At 38.4% G+C, this 22471-nt stretch overlaps 1 protein-coding gene across 7 annotated transcripts in view; it reads right to left on the bottom strand.

Moving 5' to 3' along the window:
- The window catches only part of ZEB1 (zinc finger E-box binding homeobox 1), a 129107-nt gene that overhangs the window by 44509 nt on the left and 62127 nt on the right, over positions 1-22471 (bottom strand). Inside the window, exon 1 of one of the 7 annotated variants that reach the window (XM_035545189.2) lies at positions 5690-5764. The exons of the other annotated variants lie outside the window; for them this stretch is intronic. The gene's annotated coding sequence lies outside the window, so the exon portion shown is untranslated. Of the gene's footprint in view, positions 1-5689; positions 5765-22471 lie in introns of those variants that run through there. 7 annotated transcript variants of the gene reach the window in all.

Below are 22471 nucleotides of genomic sequence, written 5' to 3' on the forward strand. Positions count from 1 at the left end.
ATAAGTAAATCATTCACTTCTCAATAGAGTAACTATTTAGATGAACTAGCAAACTATTAGATGTACTAGAGAATTATTTCAGACCACTTTCCTTAAAAAGCTGAATAGCATCCTGAGAAATAAGCGCTGTTGGCCTTTAAAAATAATAGTCTCTCTCTCCAAAGTCTTATTGAGTAAGAGAATAGCTTGGAAATCCAGGAACTTCAGAGCAGATGTAACATGATGGCATAATATTATCTCTGCCTGAACTACCTATATACCAGAAAATGCTATTATTACGGGGAAAAAAAGATCTTGCAATTTAAAACTACTTGACTATTGAAAATACTGAATGTATGCATGATCCCTAGGTAAAGCATTTTTAAACCATTCATCTTAATTCAACACATACGTACTGACAAAAGCGTGTAAGAGCAGAGGCATGCAGTTCCACTTAACCACTGCTCCTCGACTCCTCATCACTGCTTGTGAAGCCAAACCAAGGGTGCCCCTTCTGCTCTCCTAAAAGGTGCACACATCTACGGACAGCAAAAACCACATCTTCACTTACACTTTGATGATCTGTCAATGACAACGTGCTTGAAACTTGACAAGTTCACCTCTTTGAGCCTAGGTATTACAGGGCTGAACTTGAGAAGAAACTGACTTGGACAGCAGTGCTGGGTTCCGGCAGCAAGCACCAGGTATGCCTCCAGCTCTTCACCAGTTCCCCTCCTGAACATGAAATCACTTTCCGAATGTCAACCCTTGCATTTTACTGATTCAGCTTCACTCCTGTATTTCTGAGTCCTACTGGCATTTGAATCTCTTATCAACTTCTGAAAACTTGTATACTAATCAATGATTTATAAAAAAAAAATCTCACTTTCCCTTTTGAAACTATCTAACTATCTATAGTTATTATTTGTAAGGACAAATGAAATGTTGGTATGACAGTAGAAGTGAGAAATAAGTTTTACAACATCCTTCAGTTACTGTAACATTACTACAATATGAGCACAATGAATAGTAGCTAATAACCTAATGCTAAAACTTGTCTTAAATATTCTTAATAACTTTTTAATAACTTTTATAGTATGAAGCTACATGTTACACTGTATTTCCAAGAAAGCAGGTACTCGTTTGTACAGGATCAACATGCAGCACTGTAAAGCTTATGAAAAGTTCCCAAGAAATAAGTATGTTAAAAAAGAGCCCAGCAAATGAAGGTGATTTAAAATACCAGTGCATAAAAGAGATTTTAACTATTACATTGGAATTGATTGTATGGCAGGCATGCCCCAAGACTTGTTAATGGTTGTGAGTAGCTGTAGTAAATTTAGTCCAACACCTCTGAATTCTCACTGTCTACACAAGGATGAAGTTAGATATTTTGAGACTTTAATTTAAAAGAGCTTACCTGCTCCATTTGACATTAAAATTCATACGTAAGGTAAATGAATTGCAATGAAGAAGAATCTAACAAAGGATCACCTAAGGGTAGCTTAAGTAAAGAGACTGCTTTCCCAAAAAAGGAGAAAATACCCAGACCTGTATTTATTCACATAAATGAGCAGACATGCATTACAGGCATTCTGAAATTTAATCCTGCCAGCCTTTTCTGAGTGAATGGGAATGACAGTATGAAAGTAAGACAGACAAGCCTGATTTCAGATGACTACTGAGGAAGACAGTAAGAAACACCCGCTGGGCACTTCGAGAGGCTTTCTCGTTGGAAAGGCTACTGAAAAAAAAACAGCTGACCACTAATAAACCACAATGGGAACATTTGGCTTGAAATTAAAAATGTTTTGTTTAGGGGACAAATGATCTTCAATCTTACTGTATATGGTCTACAACAACCTCACTGTATATAGTGCTACTTCATTAAACTTCTCCCTGAGGTCAAATGAGACAATGAAATCAAGTAATTTGCTGCAAAAGGGAGCTCAACCTTCCTCCCTTCTACTGAAGGATGAAAAAACTTTGTTTTTTCTTTTGGGTAGACTCCTCCTTCTTACACTCTTCCACTGGCTCTTATATTGTGAAGAGGGATCTCTGTGCAAAGACAAGAAATAATCCAAACAAACTGCATAGGTTTGGATTGCATTATGAAGTGACAGAACTTCTAAAAAGGGAGAAAAACTTTCAAATACCTCGTTAATTATTTTTATTGCTTCACAGGCAGTCTTTTAAAAATTTCACCAGAGCTGTTTGATTAAAATTGCAAGCCAGAGAGATACGGAAGATAACAAAGGCCTGGTGTTATCTGTAGCTATTCTAGAATATGTAAACCTTTAATTTAAAATACAGTATATTTTTGGCAGATTTTAAGTTTTAAGAATTTTATGTGCTCTATCAGATCAGCCCAACTGCAATTCACTCACATGCTGCAAAAAGGACTAACAGCAATAATAATAAAGCTAATAAATACAAAGCATTTTAACCTAATTATTCCATTCATGAATCTTAATAATGAGCACTTGTCTGATGGTATCTCAGATACTAAACATCTCTCTTGGCTTGCAACCCTTTATTTCCTGAGGGAAAAGTGCAAGGAAACATGGAATTTGAAAAAGAATGAAGGATTAAAGTGTGATCAGATCTGATTTTGGGGACCTCTTAAACAGGAAAAATATTTATTCTAATCAGTGATAAGTTTTCCAAGAAGACACTTACATCCATTTTCAAGGTGTATCTAATACTCTGGTTCTCCTAAAAATAGCTGAGACATCTTTATGGTTACAAGTATAACTAAAACGATCATGAGCTAAAATGATCAGGATCAGGGAAGGGACTAAATCATCCCATAACTCCTTCTGCAGGGGAATTCAGATTTTTGAAAGCCACCATGCTATTAGTGGAAGGGAGCTGTAGGAAAGCATATCGAGGGTTACAACATGAGCACAGTCAGTCAGCGAAGGGCTACGGAGAAGAAGTCACTGAATAGGCAATCAGATGCCCATGAAAGACAAACAGCCAAAACGGAGGTAGCAGGATGGGATGAGCAACTCATACAAAGAAAATCACAACTACACAAGGTAGCCTGACAGAAATAGCACTTCTGGAAAAGGCAGATCAGGGAAAAAGATCAGTTTTCACCACGCTGAGGAGGGTACGGAAAGACTCCGTGGCCACCAGTCATCCTGACCTTCCTTCGCAGCAGTGTTCAGCACGCCAACGTATTGCACGAACTGCTGCCCGCTGAGAGTCGCGGGAAATAGCTGAAAATACCGTGGTAAAGAGCAGTAACAACCAAGTACATCCATGCTGCTCTTGGGGTCCAAAGCCAGCCCAACAACCGCTCTGCTCCTGCACTGTTAAGGAGGAGAAATTCCAGGCTGAACATTTGTGATTAAAGACACTGTGTAGAGGTTTGAGACATCTGTTGTGGACCGGTAAAAATTCTTCCTGACAGTTTTTTTTAAAGCCTAACATGAGACATGTGAGGTGAAATAAATATTCCTTCATAAAAAGATGAGTTAGTACATTTAGCCCTGCCTTCAGAGCATTCATCTTTTTACAAGCTGATCTAAATGACTTTTTTTTTTTTTTTAAAGATTAGGAACACAGAGAGATAAAGAACAAAAAATTGATAACAGACCCACAGTTTCATACTACAATTTCAGTACGACATGAACTAAAAAAAAAAGTGTAAAAGCAAAAAATTAACCTGGATTTAGCAGCTAAATTTAGACCAATTAGTAACCACTGCACCCTAATAGGAAGCCACTAGTTTTGGCCACCGCAGGTAATCACTGTACTCCGGAAAGCAGCAGCTGTACGAGGTACTGTAACAATGCATCATCTGGCTCGCTTATGAGGTCTGCTGATTAACAAGCTCAAGGCCACACAAGTATTCAGTAAGGAAAGCAAAAAAAATGTAAGAGGGAGTAGAGAGGGTAATTAAACTTTTCCAACCTCAGCGTCACTACATGGTGGCAGAGAAATGCATGTGAGCGTTCCCTGCTCTGGCTTCAGTCCAGCCTCCTTTTCCGCCTTGTAACGACGCCGTATCACCACCCCTATCAGCCTAAACCTGTTAGCAACTGCAAAACGAACCAAACTTTCTTGACACAAAAATGATTTTATACTGTCTGTGATCAGGAGATTTGAACAAGTACAGGTGACTACTGAGATCTTACGGCATTTTCATAAGAATAAACCATATATAAGCAACACAAATGCAATATAAATTATTTTAAGTACTTAGGAATAACTTGCAAAGTTCCAGAATTTTATTATTCCAAAGATTTTTTTTTTACTTGAAATCCTGTATATTTTGCAAAGCCACATACTCTCCTACAAGCCACACTGTATTCAGGTTCCTTCCTCCAGGAGAATCCCCAGGCATTTTGACTGCCTGCCCGTGACGGAAATACTCAGCACCGCAAAGCAAGCAGCTCAGGAGAGGAATGCCATGCTCCATGTGGGCTCAGAGCTGCCTTTTGAGGAAGCTGGGTGAAGACTCTTATCACCAACTAGACCAGCAGAAAGGATACTGCAGCACACCTACAAAACTGCATCCCTACTCTGTAACGACCACAAGCTAGTTCTTAAGAACAGAAGTAATGTAGATTATTTTTACAATATATTTAATTTCAACAATACCTATAGTAGCCTATTAATTCAGTGCACAAATTCTGCCCTATCTCATTTTAGATCTCCTGTATGACAGCATTTTATTTGTAGCCACTTTTTCTAGATCTTTAAAAATTCTTAATGGAAAAAGTTACAAATTCTTTCTATTATTCTGCTGGGATTTATACCATTAAGCACGTCAGCTCAGTAATATCAGTAACTTCCTTAGTAATAAGCCAGTGTGAAAATATAAAAGTAGATGAATTTCGGCACCACATTAAGCACTTTGAATACACAGTGTCTGATGTGCCTAGGAAGATTTAACGTATGTTCGGGTCACTGATAAACAACACGCTGTAGTAAAGAAAAATGACTACTGATTTTTGGTTGTGAGAAACTCAAGATGAGTATGAAAGCCCTTGCAAAGTTCTGACAAACCCTCTCCAAAATCATTTAAAAGTCTTAGGTTCTATACTGTCACCATGGTGTCTACAGACCTAAAAAGAACTACTTAATCCCATAAACCAAGACACAAGAGTGAACAAGGACTTTAATTACTATTTACGTGTAAAATGAGTTCACCAGGTCAAATGAGACATCAGTAACAGCAGAGCATAAACCATGAAGTTATTTGTGATTATCAGCTGTATGGATAAACACTCAGTATTATCTGATTATCAGCATTGCCTACAAGCTTATTGATTTCTGTGCATGTTGTTACAAAAACCTGAATTACTTAAACACCATTTGAAACCAAATAAATCACAGTCCTTTTTTCCTTGAATCTTATTTTTGAATAGCAATGAAAAAGTACCTGATCTCCTTCCTGGAGATATTTAGAATCCTAATCTAAGATCAAAAACATCAGAGACCAGTCTAAAAAGTATTACTCTCATCAGACATATTTCTGACTGCTTGATCAAATTCCTTTGGAGCAACTATTTCCATTTGTGAAAAACCACATCTATTTTCCAAGTAAAAATGGACTTTTTATTTTTATTACCACTCATTTTAATAATACACTGTGGAGAGATCATTAGACACAGGTAAGCAATTCATTAACCAAATGTAGTGAAAGAAGTAAGATCAGATTTTTTTTTTAAATAATAAAAATGTCAGCCACATATACCTGTTCTATGCACTTGTCAAAATGCAGCTTCTCCTTAGAAAAATGAGGTACAACTGAGCAGCATAAACGTCCTAGCAGTGGTTTAGCAAACAAGGAGCTGTCAACTTCCAATAAGCTATTATTCACACCTCTTTAATCACTGCCACAGAGTCGATTATAAATAGCCTCATACATTTTTAAATAAGGTCATTCTGAAATGAAACAACAAAGAGGGTAGTAAATATTCCAGTACATAAGCAATTTAAATTCTACAGCATAACTGATCTGTGCATTCTCAAATACTCGGTTTAAAGAAAGCCAACAAACCCTTTTATTAACTGGTGCAAACAGTGTCAGATGTGTAATCTCTGTGAGATCAATAAACCAGCCCAATTATGTGATAGTTTGTAAACAGATTTGAAAGAAATGAAACTATTAAAATTTGCTCGTAAAATCCAGCTCCAACAGCATTATTAAAAAACATACAGTGACACAAATTAAGTTGATACAATACATGCATTACATGAGTAAACCTAGTAAGCAAAGATTTTATATGAATATGAAACAGCTCCTCTGTGCTTTCTGAGAAGCAGAACTCAAACGATTTTAGTAGAACCCTGGTTTATGGGAAACACCGTTTTTTACTTTTCTTGAGATTTTAAAGAACTTTAAAAGGATAAAGAAAAAACAGAAAGGAATTACACAAATAGGAGTTCTTACTTTTTCTCTCCTCACCAATTTTTCTCAAGTTCAAGAAGACTTGAAAAAAATATGAGAAAATGATGGTAACATCTAATCTTTACAAACTAGTTTAAGGGAAAAAAAAGACAAAAATTAGAAGTATTTATAATTATGTAGCATTTTTGTCAGAAATACTGTAATAAATGTAGATGTGAAATTGACAGCGATTTAAAGTTAATTTAACAATACCAGAAAAAAAGAAAGAATTAGAAGCAAAGTATAATGACATAGTTTTCATTTTACTGACACTCTACTGACTTGTTACTGGGATAGGCACTGGTAAGCTCCTTCCCATTACAGCTTTTGTTTTTCTAACTTGACATCTACACAGACGGACAGAGTTTTTCAACATCAGTAAACAAAGTCCTACTGATACTGTGCTATATCTGCCCAATATCAATAGTCCTCACTGCTCTATCATGGACAGCTCATTCCCGAACACACATTTCCTGACTGGGGATGAGGGAGGGAGAACCCCAATGCCGTCCCTTCCCAAACCACTCTCAGGTTTTTAGCCCTGTTACCACTGTTTCTTAGATTTAGCTCAAGGACATTTTGGGAGTGAGGTGAAGCCTACCCCACCCCTCTGCATCGCCTAGCAGCAGGCATTGGCATCTCTTGGTTTAGTTCGTACGTTTCTGTGCACCCAAATCTTAAAAAACTAAAAATTTACATGAGAAGCCAACACACCTAAACCTTCCTGTCCAGAAACATACCTTAATATTTGGTGTGGCAGTGTCACGTTTAAGTCTTCATGTATGAGAACGGCTGCAGGCAGGTGTGAGTTCACCCTGCCCACGCTGAGCAGGCCATGCTCAGGAGCTGCCCCCACGGGGCCCGGCCTAGCTTAGAAGCCATGCCATGTCCTCTTGCCTTTTCATGTTCTCGCCATGAAGCAAGGGTGACCTCCCAGAAAAATGGCATTCAGAGCAGTTAAGAGCTTAGTAATTACCAAAGCCTTCAACCTACAACCAGAAACACCTGAGAAATCAGTGTAAAGGATCCACCAACATTGTGTTCTATTCCCCCAGTAAGACAGTAATTGTATTCTCTGCAGCTGTAACTTCTGGATTCCCGTGTCTTAAATAAAGCATATTACAGCAGCTTATGCAGTGAAGGGATAAAATTGCACCTCACATGGCAAGATCCACATAAAAACAAGGTATGACTTCAAGGAGCAAACTTTTCTATTTCAGTTCCCAGATAACCCGAAAGTAGCAGAGGTTCGGATACCAACGGGCATCTCAGGAACACGTTAATTTCCACATTAATAGCAACATTAGGCATGTTACTTTTTTTATCTAGTTCAGTGCTATCTCCCTCACAACAGCTTCTACTTAAGAAAGGAAATAGATCAACAAGCAGCTGTGGCACAGCTTACACAAAGAAACACTCATTCTTAACCCTAAAAATACTGAAGTTGGTTCATGCCCCACAGACCGAAAACTTCATTTTCTTAGGTGTGTGTCTTCTGTCTACCTTGAGTTCCCTACTTTGTTTCGAATAGGACAGTATTTCCGACACCCTTAAGTTTTATTAACTGAACTTTTTTCAACTGTATCAGGAAAATCAATGAATGTCTGAAACTCTTTTTCTTTCCTCCAGAAAACTGCACTGTATCACATGCACTAAGAATACAATCTTCTATTTTTCTCCTTTCCCAATTTTTCTATCCGTTTTGTAGAAGAGTTTTTCATTACTGCCATCCTAACAGCTTTTGATAGTGACAAAGCCTCTCACACGTACAATGTGCTTACAACCAGACTTTTCTGGAAGAAGCAGAGTCAACTCCACATCATCTCTTACTTGTAGAAGCATTTGGGAGGTGGGTTTCAAACTCTTCTCAGTACTGAGAGGACATCTTCATTGAACTATCTGCCATGAAACAGAAATCTTTTTACTCATTCAACATGGAACTAGATTTATAACCTGGTAATTGTAAGAAGTCTGGTGTACAGCAGCTTCAGTGGTTACTCTGAGTCTCTCACTAGTCTGCTTTCAGCTGCTGCACAACCCTGCAGAGCCATGGACAAATATTAAGTTCCAATAAACAAAAGAAAGAATTGTGACACATTTTCCGACACCAAAAAGAGCATAGTTGAGATCCACAAAGCTCAATGAGCCAGAAAGGTGACAGATTTGAATTGTGCCCTTTCAGCATGAAGTTACTCAGCACAATCATCGGAGATCAAAAAAGTTGCAGCCCTGCCCATGGTACTCCACTAGAGAGGATGAAAGGATCCTGCAAAGCAAACTGATCAAATCACTTGACTTTTGGGTACCAACACAGATGCTTCATATTCCCAATACTGCAAAAAGTGAGTAAAAAGGGGCCTAGAACAGGATGAACCCAAAAACCAACAATAAGAGGTAAAGGGAAAGATGTAAAACATAATAAAACTGTATCTGTTATTTGTATTCGTTAATTACAGAAGTCACTTCTATGAAGAGTAAAAAAAGAAAAATATAGTTTGAGTTCTACAAAATATATATAAAGAATACACACACGTACATAAATATAAATAACTGCAATTGTTTGCAAAGTGCCTAACAGCCTTGACAAGCGCTGCAACCTATTTGGCAGTCAAGACACTGACGGGGCACAGCATTATTGTAAAGCCACAAGGAAGGCCTCTCCTTGCTGTGTTTGCAATCGAGCTGTCTGAGCTGAGGACAGAAATAGGAGCGGAAAAAGGAACAGCAAAACTGAAAGGGTTCAACTCAGCCAAGAAGCAAGAGTTATACAGAATGGACCCTGCGGAAGCCCAGCTCCCACATGACAGAGGAACATTGCTCAGTAGGCTACGGCCACGACACAAAACGTGGCAAAGAACGCAACACACATGCACAGATGAAAGTAGCACAATGGCTATGCCTATATGAACAGTAAATGAGAATGAAAACCAATACTTACACAATAAAAACTTCAAAAACTAGCAGGCAGGCAGCCCACATGGGGTGAACTCTCATCTAGTACAATTTAAGTTTAGAGATAATACTGCAAAGAAGATCTTGGGGCATACAAAAATAGGAATCTGCACATGAACGTGAATTCACTCCAATAGTATCACTGCCCAAAACCAAAGCCCTGCTTTTCTAGTAAAATAAAAGTATTTTAACTACATAAATCAGCGCTATTAAATTACCTGCTGGCACAGTTAAAGCCAAGGTGGGCTGCATCATCAGTAACAGCTACCTGTGCCTTGCTAAATGCTTGTCTACATTATTATAACACATTTGGGAAATTTTATTAAATATATGCAACACACATTACATGGAATTAAATAGTCTAAATGATTCTTTAAACTTCAGGATCAGTACATATTTCCCAGTCTTATCTCCCATGTTGCAATCCCTGGATTGAGATACAATATGTTGGTATCAGAGGAATCAGTAGCAAACATCAACTAAAATTGTGTTTTGTTGTTATATTTTCCTCCTCAGTGACTATGCAAAGAATTTCACACTTTTTTGACAGAATAAACCTAATTTCCTCTTTACGATTTTAGTACTGTAGCAAATCTAGAAAGCATAAGCCGTTCTTTTTTTTTTTATAAATAATAAAAACAAACAGACAAAACTCGAAGAATAACAAATGACTGGATGTCAGAAAACTGAAGAAAGTTTCAGAATCTACAGAAGTGGCTGTTAAAATTGTATGGACAAACATCAAGAGTTACGTACAGAAAAAACCTTCCCTCGAAGATGCCCACATACACTCCTGTGGCCAAAAGATTTTAATTGGTAACTCCTGGGTCGGGATGTAAGAGCACGCACTCTGATTCCACCATATAAATGTACATAAATAAATACCTACAATAAATACCAGTACAACTGTAAGTCTAAGAGAATATAGAAGGAGATCTAATGAATATGTGTGCACATCAGAGGAAGGCATGTATTTATAGGATAAAGAAATGTACAGGATAAAAGGAAAAATAAAGTTTGTGTGAGACTGGAAAATAACGTAAGAAAAATACAATATAAGATAGAAGCTCTGCCACGTTGGCAAGACCACTGCATAGAGAGAGAAGTAAGCAAATCAGGTGTGTGCACAACGGGAAGAAAGAAGTGTGGGGGAAATGTCTAGGTGTTTAGAGATCACCACAACAGGTGACAGAGCAACAGACACAGTCCAAAGGCAAACACAATGGTCCTACCAAGAATGCTGTAGGAACGGAACAGGGTGATTGTGGTTTAGCAGATGCAAGGACATACAGCACGATACAGGAATTACAGTGCAGAGAATTCACAGTGCAGAACGCACAGAAAATACAGATATCAGGAAATAAGTAAAAGGAAAAAGGAAACAATAATAAAATAATAAAAAGGATCAATCTAGTTCAGAGTAACTGTGTAAAGAAGAAATAAGGATTAGGATGCAGAGAGAGCAGCAGAGACAGCAGCAGAACGTAGGGGTAAGAAACACTAGAAAGAAACGGATCCAGGGAAGGTAAGTTTTGCATGACAATGCATCTTAACAGTACGGACTTCAGGGGGGTGGAAGGGAGGAAAGGCTTAATCTGTGACTTTCTTATGTTTTTTTTTTTTGTTGTTGTTGTTTTTTTTGCATGTCCACAATAACAGAAATCACCATCACAGCAGTGCAATTTTTTCCCACCTAATTTTAGATGCCTGAATTGGAGACGGTCACAAAAAGATTTCCCTTGTAAGTCTTTGGAGCAAAGCAGGTGATTCCGCTGGACACCCTGTGTACTCTCACAGCCGCCCACCCCAGGAGAGCCAAGCTGCCCTCTAGAAGCACCGAGGTCTCTCCAAGACCAGGCGGGCCAAATGCAACAGGATGAGGAGACCAGAGTTCAGCATCTGAAAGACTGACAACTAATTAGCACAGGTGACTCCTGTCAGCAAGTTGAAGAACACACCCACAAGGTACCCAACCATCACTTGAAAGGAAACTTTTAGGGTTAAGGTGTACTGGAGCCCCTGCTCAGACACTCACAGGCAAATGTATATTAAGCAAACCTCTCCTGCTATTCAGCCTGGCTTATCAGTTCAGGTGTCCTGCTACAGAAGTGTAGATGACCTGTTGTTTTAAACTAATTCAGAGCAGTAGCGCAGGCAAATCGAAATACAAAAAATAATATGTAACTAGGAATAAGCTTAAGGGGAAAAAAAAAAAAAGCTAGGAACTGCTAAAGCTTGCAAACAGCAGCCACTGTTTTGCTGCAGAGGCTGTGCTCTGGGCAAAGAGCTCTCTTGGTAAGCCACAATTTGCCACTCCAAGCCCTTTTCCAAAATATTTACAGCCTGAAAGAGAAAAAAAAACAGCACCAAAGGAGCATTCAATCTTATTTCTTTAAAAAAAAAAAAAAGATTTTCAGTGTAGGGGGAAGCTTAATTTCATCCAGGGCCTCTACCTCCATCATCCCTCGTAAGTATATTTGTGCTTGGGTCTCTAACCCCGTCAGGAACTGTTAAAAACGAAAGTGGGAGAAACACCATAAAGCCTAGAACATATTTAAAATTGAAGGAGGGTTTGAAGATCCTAACCTGAGTGTAATGCAGGACAATGTTTTTGTCATTTTTCTTTACTGCTGTCGTATAACTAGGAGTGTAGATTTCAGAAAAAAAATTTGCTATTTAGAAATTATAACATTGGTTAGAAATAATGTTTCCTAAAGCCAGTTTCCTCATTTCGACAAGACCACACATTTTTCAATTCTATTACATCTAATCAAAATGTAAAAGTGTTCTTCAAAACCACAGGCCTTGTTTTTTAATTCCTAGCAAGAGTAAAACCAGAAGATGTTGGAAGTTTTAATTTAGGTGAGACTTTGGCCCAGGTAGAGCCTGGGAGGTAAACAGACATCTCCATTACATGGATTTGCATGGCACGGTATCTGTGACCATAACCTCGGTTTTCACACACATGTAAAACATTTTATTCATCACCTATCATTGCTGTTCAGCATTTCTTTTCAGGAACTCTGCTGTGCTTTCTTACTGTGTTTTGCATCAGTGATATCAGGAGCCCTTGCCTACAGCAACGGCTGCCAAAGTGCCCCTACAGAAATACATGGCGCAATGGAGCTGAAGAACTAATTAGTGCAGGATTCTTCTTAAGCTAAAAAATACCACCTTTACCCAACTTTGTTTTCTAAAGTTTAACTTGCTTGCTTTCAGTGTTCCCTTCTGCAAGTAACTAAAGTGCCCATGTTCATTTTGGATTTAGAGGATGCTGTTTCTTTTGCTTTCACGTCCACACTGCTGATTGCAGGTAGATAGCACAGGTACAAGGGATGCTTTATCAAATCCCTGGAGAAACAAAACAGGATAACCAAATGATAACTTCGAGGCATATTTTTATTTTACGAGAACTTAAATTTGCCACTAGGTACAACAAAACAGAAAGGTGGCCCCTACTCTTCAGTTCTGAACCTTGCTCTTCTGTGCTACATACAAGCTGACCTGGGGCACACGGAGGCCATCCTGTAAGACTGGCTGGGTTGTGTGCGCATGAACCCATGCTCAGTGTCCTGTCCCAGGCACTATGTGCTCTATCAGCTTACCAGCGGGGTATTTCCAAGACAATTTGGAGTTTACTCTGCAAAGGAATTAGGATGATGAAAATAGGATTGGTGACAGCACGGCTTAACATGGTTCTTGCCAATAATCTGAAAAGATGAGCCAGTTGTCAGAAAGTATCTACAGAAAGGTCCATTTTGCTTTCTGAAGTCATTCTGAATTAGCTACACACTGGTGCAGTGGGTAGGTCTGCAGAGGAGGAATATGACAAGACAATTTTTTCCTACTCTCAGAATTTATGTATGCCCAGACCCATGTTTCAATCACCCTTAATGCACAACACAAAAATACATCAAAGGGTGATTTCTATACCCATTTTATTTTTCTTTTAACTCACGATTAGCTCATACACTGAAGACAGACTATGAAAAGCTCATTATTTGCAGGAAAATGTCAGTGAATTAATACAATACTCAAACTTAATGTACAGCTTCCTGGAGAAAAACTGAACAATGTCAGCAAGTGTTTTAGGATTCATATAATGTGATTACATGAGGAACAGAAAACAGTCCATTGATATGAATATAAAAGGACTTTATTATATAAAAAATATTGAAAGTAGTTCTTTTAGATAATGGTTCACCTATACTCCTATGCCAGATAGGTGTAATTAACCTATCCAAAAGATATTTCTGTTCATTTAACCAAATAAAATGTTTCAGACAGTAAACCTGGTGACAACTTTTAATAATCACATTTGAGATTACTTCACGAGTAGGGTCTTACAGGTTCCCTCCTTCTTAATCTTGCAAGGCTTGTGTAAATACAAAATGATGAGCTGCATTTACTTACAGAATGTATAAAAATGTGTTACAGAGAAAGACAAATTTTCCAACCTTTGTTTTTTTTTAAATGTATTCTAACATACACAGGTTGTGTCCTTTGAACAATGACGAAGAACAGCGTATTTACGAGGTAATTAGTGATAAGCCTGCAGCTCCTCCTTCCAGCTGGTGAGGCGAGCGTGCAGCACAAGCGAGGCGAGGGGCACCGAGGCAGAAGACGAGGTTCCCCGGAGCCCTGCCAGCTTTATCAAAGGTCAGCGTCGGGGCCTCTGGCCTCCCGGGGCACCTGGCCTCCGCTGAGGGCATGAGCACAAGAAGTGAGAGCGGGAAGTGGGCAGGCTGGGGTGGAGGTGGCAGGGTCAGACAGACTTAGATGAAAAATAAAGTCTGGAAGCCGCTTTCTGGGGATGTATGTTTACTGTGTTAATCAGCACCTTAAGAGTTTGTTTTGTATACGTTTGGTAGCCTTGTATATGGAGACTAAAAATTGTTCTCAAGACTACCTTTTACTTCCTCTGGGGGAATTTTTTCAGGAAGTTGCATGACAACTCCTCCTCCCCCCAAGTCAATTAACAAAGATCTGTGCAGAGAATAACCTCATTTAAAATGATCTATAAAAGCAAATTTGGAATAGTCCCATTGAAGTAAATGACAAACAGGTTCAAAGGTGAGAAAAAAATCCTCATAATACAAAGTCAACTTTAAACTTGGAACTAAAAATTGATCTTAGAGATTAGCAAAGAGGAACTGGAAAGGGAAGAAGAAAGTTATTTTTGCATTGCACCATGTGAAATTAAAAGTTTTATTTAAGATTTACTTATAAATTAACTTTAACTATTAACAACAAATATTTTCTAACCACAGAACGTTTCCAAAGGCAGATTAATGATAACAAATACCAACAGATGAATTCCTCCTCCAGAATCAAGTAGCAAGCAGTTAGCAGGTCAGCAGCAGCAATGTGCCATCTGTAAGCTGTGCCAATTAGATTATTTCCAGCAAAGTAATAGCCTCTACACCCCGATCATTTGATCCTTCTAATTTCATCTAACTTTGAGCAGCGTCTCAGCAGGTAGTATCTGAGTAACACATTGCAATCACAAATCAGCATTAATGCCCTGACTGCAATCACCTCCTCTGTAGCAGCCGAATGCTGCACGTTCCCTCCTCGCGGTGCAGCCCACCCACTGAATAAACACCCAACACACGTGCATGCAGGTGCCCGGAAATTTAGAAAACAAACCATAACGGCACTTATAAATTTCAAGTCATGGCTGAGAAAAAACAAGAACCATTTAGATTTTCAATAGTAACAAAAACAAAACTCTTAACGATACGGCCCTTAAGATGTGACAGCAATTTTAAAGCAGCAAAAGGAAATCATGACTGGCACTTCAGGTGATAAAGACAAGTCTTACAGCACTTGCTAGGAGGAACTCTACGTTAAGTAACACAGAAGTCATTTCAACTCTGAAAAAGTTCTCTGAGAAAAAGAGAAACAAAAATGGTGAAGTATTACCATGACAAAACTCCAAAAATTCAACGCTTTGTCAAGGACACCTTTATGCTTCAAGCAGCACAGGAAGGTGAGTCTCAAAACCAAAATGATACAGAAGTGCCTGTGCCTGTCTGTGTCAGAGATGAGACATTTCTAATATAAAAAATACAAATATAAAATATAAAATACATAAAAAAAATACAAATAAAAAAAAAGGTAAAGTACAGAAACTGGCAGGTTGGAATGCACATTGCCAAAACTTATACTATAAAGAAAAATTTAACATTAGGTTTACTATTCATAAAATACTAAAAAAAGAAAAAAATGAGACCATTTATTTATATGTGCACATACCTTCAAAAATGCAGTATTTGTACAGAGGTCTTATAATCCTAACCACTTTTAGTTATATTAGAAAACACACTCATGGCCTTCGAAGGAATTAACGTTACAGAAATCTTCCACCTTCTGTCATAACGTTAAATTGTGAGAGACATTTTGTTAATGTATAGACTAATTTCAGTTGTCTAATACATTTCAGTGCAATACCCTTAAGAAGATTTAATAACCTAATCTGACATTGGGGCGGGGGAAGAGTAGGTTAATGGTTGCAAACTGAAACCATCAGGCTCGGGGGAAGCCACCGCCAGCAGCCCCCGTGTGCTGAGAGGAACACGAGGCTTGTGAGGTACCCGGGGTGTCTGAGGGGGCTTCTTCGCATGACAAAGACATGACAGGGGGGATCCTGTACCCTCTTTGCTCTAGGAAGAAGGTAGTGACTTGAGGGTGAACAGAAACAAGGAGAGAAGCTCCTCCTTGTCCACCTTGCCTTCCCAGGTGCCCTTCCACAACAGATATGAGGCTTTGGAATCGGAAGGACATGATAAGGTGGATGATGACCCCTATATGCCAGAAGAGTCACCAAGGTCAGGACTGACTACCCTCACATGATGACCACCTCCATGAAATAAAAGTGGTGTGTTAGGGTTATAGGCAACTCCCTTCCGAGGGGAACAGAGGACCTGATCTGCTCACCAGACCCACAGGTTTACTTCCTCCCCAGGGCTCGGGTTAAGAACATTATCAGAAAACTTCCCAGGCTGGTACACCAGTCAGATTATTATCTGCTCTTGCTTTTTCATGTGGGTAGCAACAATGCCACAATGAAAAGTCTAAGGGTACTCAAAAGATACTTCAGGCCCTTGGACAGGTTGGTAAAAGGATCAAGGAGCACAGGAGATATTCTCAATCTGTCTTGTTGTAGGGAATGACACGGAAGAGGCAGACCTAGCTTACTGATACCTGGGCTCTGAGGCTGGTGTCACCAGCAGAGTTTTGTTTGGTTTTGATCACGGGACGACCTATTGGACACAGGCCTGCTGGGGCCTGACATTCGCCTTTCTCAAAGAGGGAGAAGTGTTTTTGCTCATGAGTTAGTGGAGCTGACTGCAAGAATTTTAAACTACATTTAATAGTTAGAAGATTCTAATTGTCATCAGTTAAGGATTTCAGCTGATAAGAGGATTAAATTAGATCTAATGAAGTGAAATTTAAACAGTAAAAAAAAAAGTTGGATGATTCTAGGTCCTACCATCTATACGCACACCGTCTTTATGACAGCAAACCATAACACACTTGAGAAACCCTCCTAAAGCAATAGTTTCTTCTACTGCTTACGTTTAATATCTTAGAGCTAAACTATAAAGCACCACAAAACAGACTTTGAAAAATAATATTGCTTTAGATACTTGAGTAGAAAACTGATCACCCAGCTTTTCATGTTGTGAAGTACTAAATGCTGAAGTTCAGTGAAATGACAGGCACACATCCTCAACTGACTGCAAAACCAGAAGGGGTTTCTTGTAGCACTGCTACACCAGATCCACTTCTTACCGCTGGCAGCAAAGGACTCTGTTCCTCTCAATACCAAGAGCCAATTTCATTTTCTCCAAATCTCTCTCGAAAAAAAGGTAGTGGTGTGTACTTTCTCCATTTTCATTATAAACCTTTTCCCCATGACTGCATTTTGTCTCTTGCTTTCCCTCCAATAGAATAGTGGGGTTTCCCATTTCCCTTCACATCTATGTTAGAGTTTCCATTGACAAGAAAGCCAATGCCAGTCAGAATTTTTGGCTTTCATCAACTCTGAGGATAGTCTCTAGCTATTCATTCAACTTCTCCTTCTTTCTAGGATCATTAAAGGTTCAGGGTCTCATTTGTTCCTATATTTTGCTAGGAAATGATTACCGCCCGAACGAAGTCTGAGATACGCTACACTCCTTCAAAGCTGAAGAAAACACATTACGGGTAGCTGGACAAACTCCCCTGATTACAAAGTAGATAGTGAGCAAGAATGAAGAAAGTAAAATGCTCTTTACTTTGGCTTTTTTCAATTTCTGGACCTCTGGCTGAATATCTTCTCCAAGACATTGAGCAGCTCTTAACATGGGTAACAATTTCAAGTGTGAACAGCTTTTCAGTGTTTCAGTATCAGTTCAATGAAATCTGTGCTTTCCTGCCTATTGACATCCTGTCTGTTTTCTATCTTTTTCATTAAAAACTATTTTCAGAATGTATTATATCCCCCCCCCGAAAAAAAAAGTGCGTAGCAGCCTTTTATTTCCTTAGACAACGAAATTTCTATAAATATATCAGTCCTCATCTTTGAATTAAGGGGAGAATTCCATGTCTGAACAAAGAAGAAACCACAGTCCTGCTCCAAATAGTGCTCGACAGAAGTGGTCCTGGAGTTTTAAACATTGTTATATTCTGTTTTCAAAACAGCAATACATAACTCTTATTTTGTCCCTTTTCATGTACAAAGCTATTTTAAGGCATATTATAGCAATGCATTAATGTTCTAGATGCTTACTAAAAGCAAAATCATGTAACCACTTGCTATGCTGTGGCTATTAGGTGAGCAAGCTGTCCCAAGCTGCACATGAAGGGATCTGAAAATTCAGAAGCAAAAAATAGTTGGCAGCTTAAAATAAAAACTGAAAATTGCACTAGACAATTTTTAGCATCCAAAGAAATATCATACCTGGAAATGCATTAATTATGATAGCACACTAAATTCCAAATTTTACAAGGCATATGACCAGGCATAACTGCTAGTTTTGGAGATGAAAATCAGAAAATCATTTACATGAAAAGGAAGTTTAAGCAAATCTGACGTGTTGCTTTAGTAACAAAAAAACAAACAAAAAAAAAAAGAGAGAGAGAGACAGTCTACCTTAAATAATTTTTCTTTCAGTCAGTGCTTCATTTCTCTGCTTTAATTAAGATCTCTTTAGAAGTTTGAGGTTTTCTGCAGGACAGATTAAACTAGTATTTTCAATAAAAGAAAATGATGTTGCTACGAGTGTAGAATTTCCTGGATGTATAGGATGGAAACAAGACATTTAGAATGAGCAAAGTCATCAGGTTTTATTTTACAGATCAGTCACCTTTTAAATTCTGCTGGCAGTATCTAAGAAATATATTAATGAACTTGAATTCATAATATAGTCACTTGCATCATCCCCAGAAAAAGGCTCTACAAATCCTTTTGAACACTGAACGCCTCTGGCAGCTTCACTCTGAGTGGCATAGGTTATGTTAATGTATAGTAACTTGAAAAGCACTGAGACTTGCAGAAGAGACAGGAGTGGACTCAGCATATAAAAATAACTTAGCATAGATTACATACAAAAATCATAATCAGGAGTTAAACAAAGATTACTGCACAATCGGGTTAGCTGACAGGAAAATCATGGCTGCTTCTGCAGTGTCAGAGGGAGTCCCTGATATGCTTTACTATAGAGGTTTCGCTTCGATAATCACTTGGGAGCACTGCACAACTTCTGTCTCACTGAGTGCACAGGCCAGGCCATGCTCTCTCACTAGGCTGCTGGTCACTTCTCATTTTCACAGGTATCACTGAGTGTCCGATCATTCGCTTCATCTACTGAAAGACTTCCTGTATTCCTTCTTTGCATCCACCTACTTACACAACCTTCATAACATCCCCCGACAGTAGGAAGAATTGGCTCCATTTTACATAGAAATTAAGACCAAATTTAGAAAAACAAAGCAAAACCAAGCGCTCGCTAATTCAAAAGCTCAATTTGAAGCACTTAGGTTCAAGTTTTTAAAACTATTTGTCATTTTGAGAGCGACGTAAATATTCAGATGGGGATTTTGATAGAGCACAGCTACTCCTGTGAACAGTAAGTACTTCTTCTTAAGTGACCTCAGCAGCAGCTACACCGCCAGAACCACCTCTGTTTGCTGACCACTGAATGAGGAACAGATGTGACGGAAAGTACACAGCTATAATTAAAGACCATCGTAACCACCACTGCCCCAAGTACCGAGTGGCCACACCTCACGTTTTATGGGCGCTCTTCTCCTTCAGCTGGTGACCGGCCTGATTTCTTGGGTCGTGGCTGCTTTGGGTAATGACTGGAATAACCTGGCCCGCAGACTGGCTCTCTGAGTTGCACCTTTCCTTTCTTCCCAGCACTACTGGTAATGATGGCAGTTTTATTTTGGCTCTCAACAGTTTCCAGTCAGACACCTGAAATACTCTTGCACTGACATCTTCACAAGATACTGTTAACTAACTTCTCAAGAGAAGTGAACAAAGACAAAGCTTTACCTATACTGGATTTTCTGGCACCTTTAAAAGCCTCCTCTGCAAACACTGATGCTCCTCCTGTCCACCCAAGCTCAGTTTGTACCAGAGTCCTGGAAGCAGCAGCCTGCCCCTTAGATTGCTTATAGAGCCTTCTCTTCGCCAGCGTTTGGTTTGCAGGTTCCCTCTTTACAGTTGCTTTTCACTTAAACCCAGGGAATTCAAACAAGTTAGCCTAATACCAGAATTACAGAAGTGATGTGAGTGACACACAGAATTTAATGTTAAATTAAAAAATACTTTGCAAAGCCTTTTTTTTCAAATAAACGCATCATCAGGCTGAATTAAGGCTTTGCAGCCAGTTTTTCACAATTTTTAAAACCATCCCTGTTATATTATTTTTCTTTTTGGATGATATCCCCATGTTATAAGTAGTTAAGGAAATCATGTTAAACGGAATTACACTCATCCCTAAGGGTCAGTGGCAAGATCTTGCTGAGTAGACTGTTTTTTCAGCTATTGATTATATCTGAGAGATACCAAGGACACCTAAAAACAATCATTTTAGGGGCACTTGTAATTATAAGAACTATTTTAAATAGTAGCAAAAATTTCTACCATTTAACTATTTAACGTGAAACATACTCTACTTAAGAGCTCCCTGGTGATAACAGCCTTAACAGAATGTATATTTAAACTGCAATTAAAAACCCTGAGTCTCAAAGAGGAATTCATCAAGAGTACATTTTCCGAACCATATTAGTACCTTCTTTCCTGATCTTGCATCTGCCCTCCTTTTATAACACTTTTTTTTTTTGTTAAAAGCAGATGAAAATCCTTAATCAAACCACCCAGAACACTGTGTTCGGAGCTTAAGACAAATGATTTGCTCAGCTTTCACTTCAACAAACTTGCAAAGTTGTTCCACAGCAAGGAGGAACGTTTAATACCAAGACACTCAGACTAAGGTGGAAATGTAGCACAAACTCCAGGGTGAATGCTGAACTTTTCACAAAGTAATAAGCAGCCAAAAAAAGAAAAAAAAATGTTTTTACAAGGTCAAGTGTTACCCTGGTGCTGTATATATTTAACACATATTTTAAACTATTAGTCAGATGTTGGTTCTAAGATTAAACTGTAGCTCAAGATCTCAGGCTGTAGCTGTGCTGTTAGGAAAAAAACGTTGGTAAAGCAGATGTTTAAGAATTGAAAGGAAAAGAACAGATGAGGGCAGTATAGATTTTTGTCAATTAATACTTGAGAAGATAAGGAAATATTTACAGCTAATTTTAGCTGCTGCTTCCTGCTGCTTTCCAGACTTACAGTGTTTATATCAAAGTGCCACTTGCAGGGTGAGGCTGCAACTATGACAACTTTCACAAGCTGAAGTTGTTCCAAGAAAAAAACAAAACCAAGAACAAAACACCCAAACAGGATCCTTCTGACTCCTTTTGCCTAAGTGATCTGTTGCATCAGCCTATATTAGAAAGGATCTAAAACGATCATTAAAGGGTCAGGGTTTTAATGCTGTATTGTAGAACTAAACTCTAAAACACAAGGGAAGGGAATAGCAATCTGTACAGGTTAATGATGAGCAAACAAAAAGGAAGAAAGAAGCAGTGTTGAGAAAAATATAAATTTGCAAAATTTCCAAGCAGAACAGATTAAGCTCACTAGTCACCATGCTACTCAGTTAAACTGCTTTGTATTTTGTCATGCACTGGAGTATATTCCATTTCAGTTTTACAGGTGTAGCTAATTTAAAACAGTATGAAACTGATAAAGAGGCAAACTCAAATAATTTCATCAAGACTGTTCGTTACACCAATTGTCATTTCCAATTCCAGCTAGCGTGTCATGTTAGGAAATCCTGAATTACTACCACCAAGACAAATTGAATTTTTTTCCAGATTCAACGAAACCATAAAGAGCTAATACATTTTTTTCATTGTACAGTATTGAAAAGGAGGCAGAGAAATCCAGAAAAGGAACAATTTTACATGTCAAAAATAGAAGATGCAGTTTTCCTAAAGTATTTTCTAGGTAATGGTTCATGTTACTGTTTTGCCTCTGTCACGGGATAACTGTTTTACTTATGGAAATCAGGTATTTAAAGAGCCATAATTGTAAAAAAAAATACACTCAAATATACCTGCATGTGTGCATTTAAGAGGATAAATTTAAATGTCAGGACACTGAAATGTTAAATTAAATTTACACATAGTGAAACTTGGGTAAAAGCGAGTGTGATTCCAGTAAAGGTATACAGAAATAACCACATCAAATGCCTTTCGAGTATTGATTTGGTCTGCTGGCAAAAAACAAAACTATGTTAATGAAGTTTCTAAAACACTTGATTTCTGTGTCTAACCTTCTTTCATACACCTACATTAATATAGAAAATGAAAATCTTTGCAAGCGTATTCAATGCTTAATTCTTTGAGAATGTTTTCAGTGGATTTCATAATAGCTGGTTCACGTTTACTGAGCTCTAAGTGAAAACAGATGGGAAAATCACCGCTTATTTTTACACACTAAACAAAACTATTTGGTTTTGTGTGACAGTTCAGATAGAAGTAACTGTTGGTATCCATTAAAAACAAACTAAGTGG

The sequence above is a fragment of the Cygnus atratus genome, chromosome 2 (assembly GCF_013377495.2).
Source record: "Cygnus atratus isolate AKBS03 ecotype Queensland, Australia chromosome 2, CAtr_DNAZoo_HiC_assembly, whole genome shotgun sequence".
NCBI lineage: Eukaryota > Metazoa > Chordata > Aves > Anseriformes > Anatidae > Cygnus > Cygnus atratus.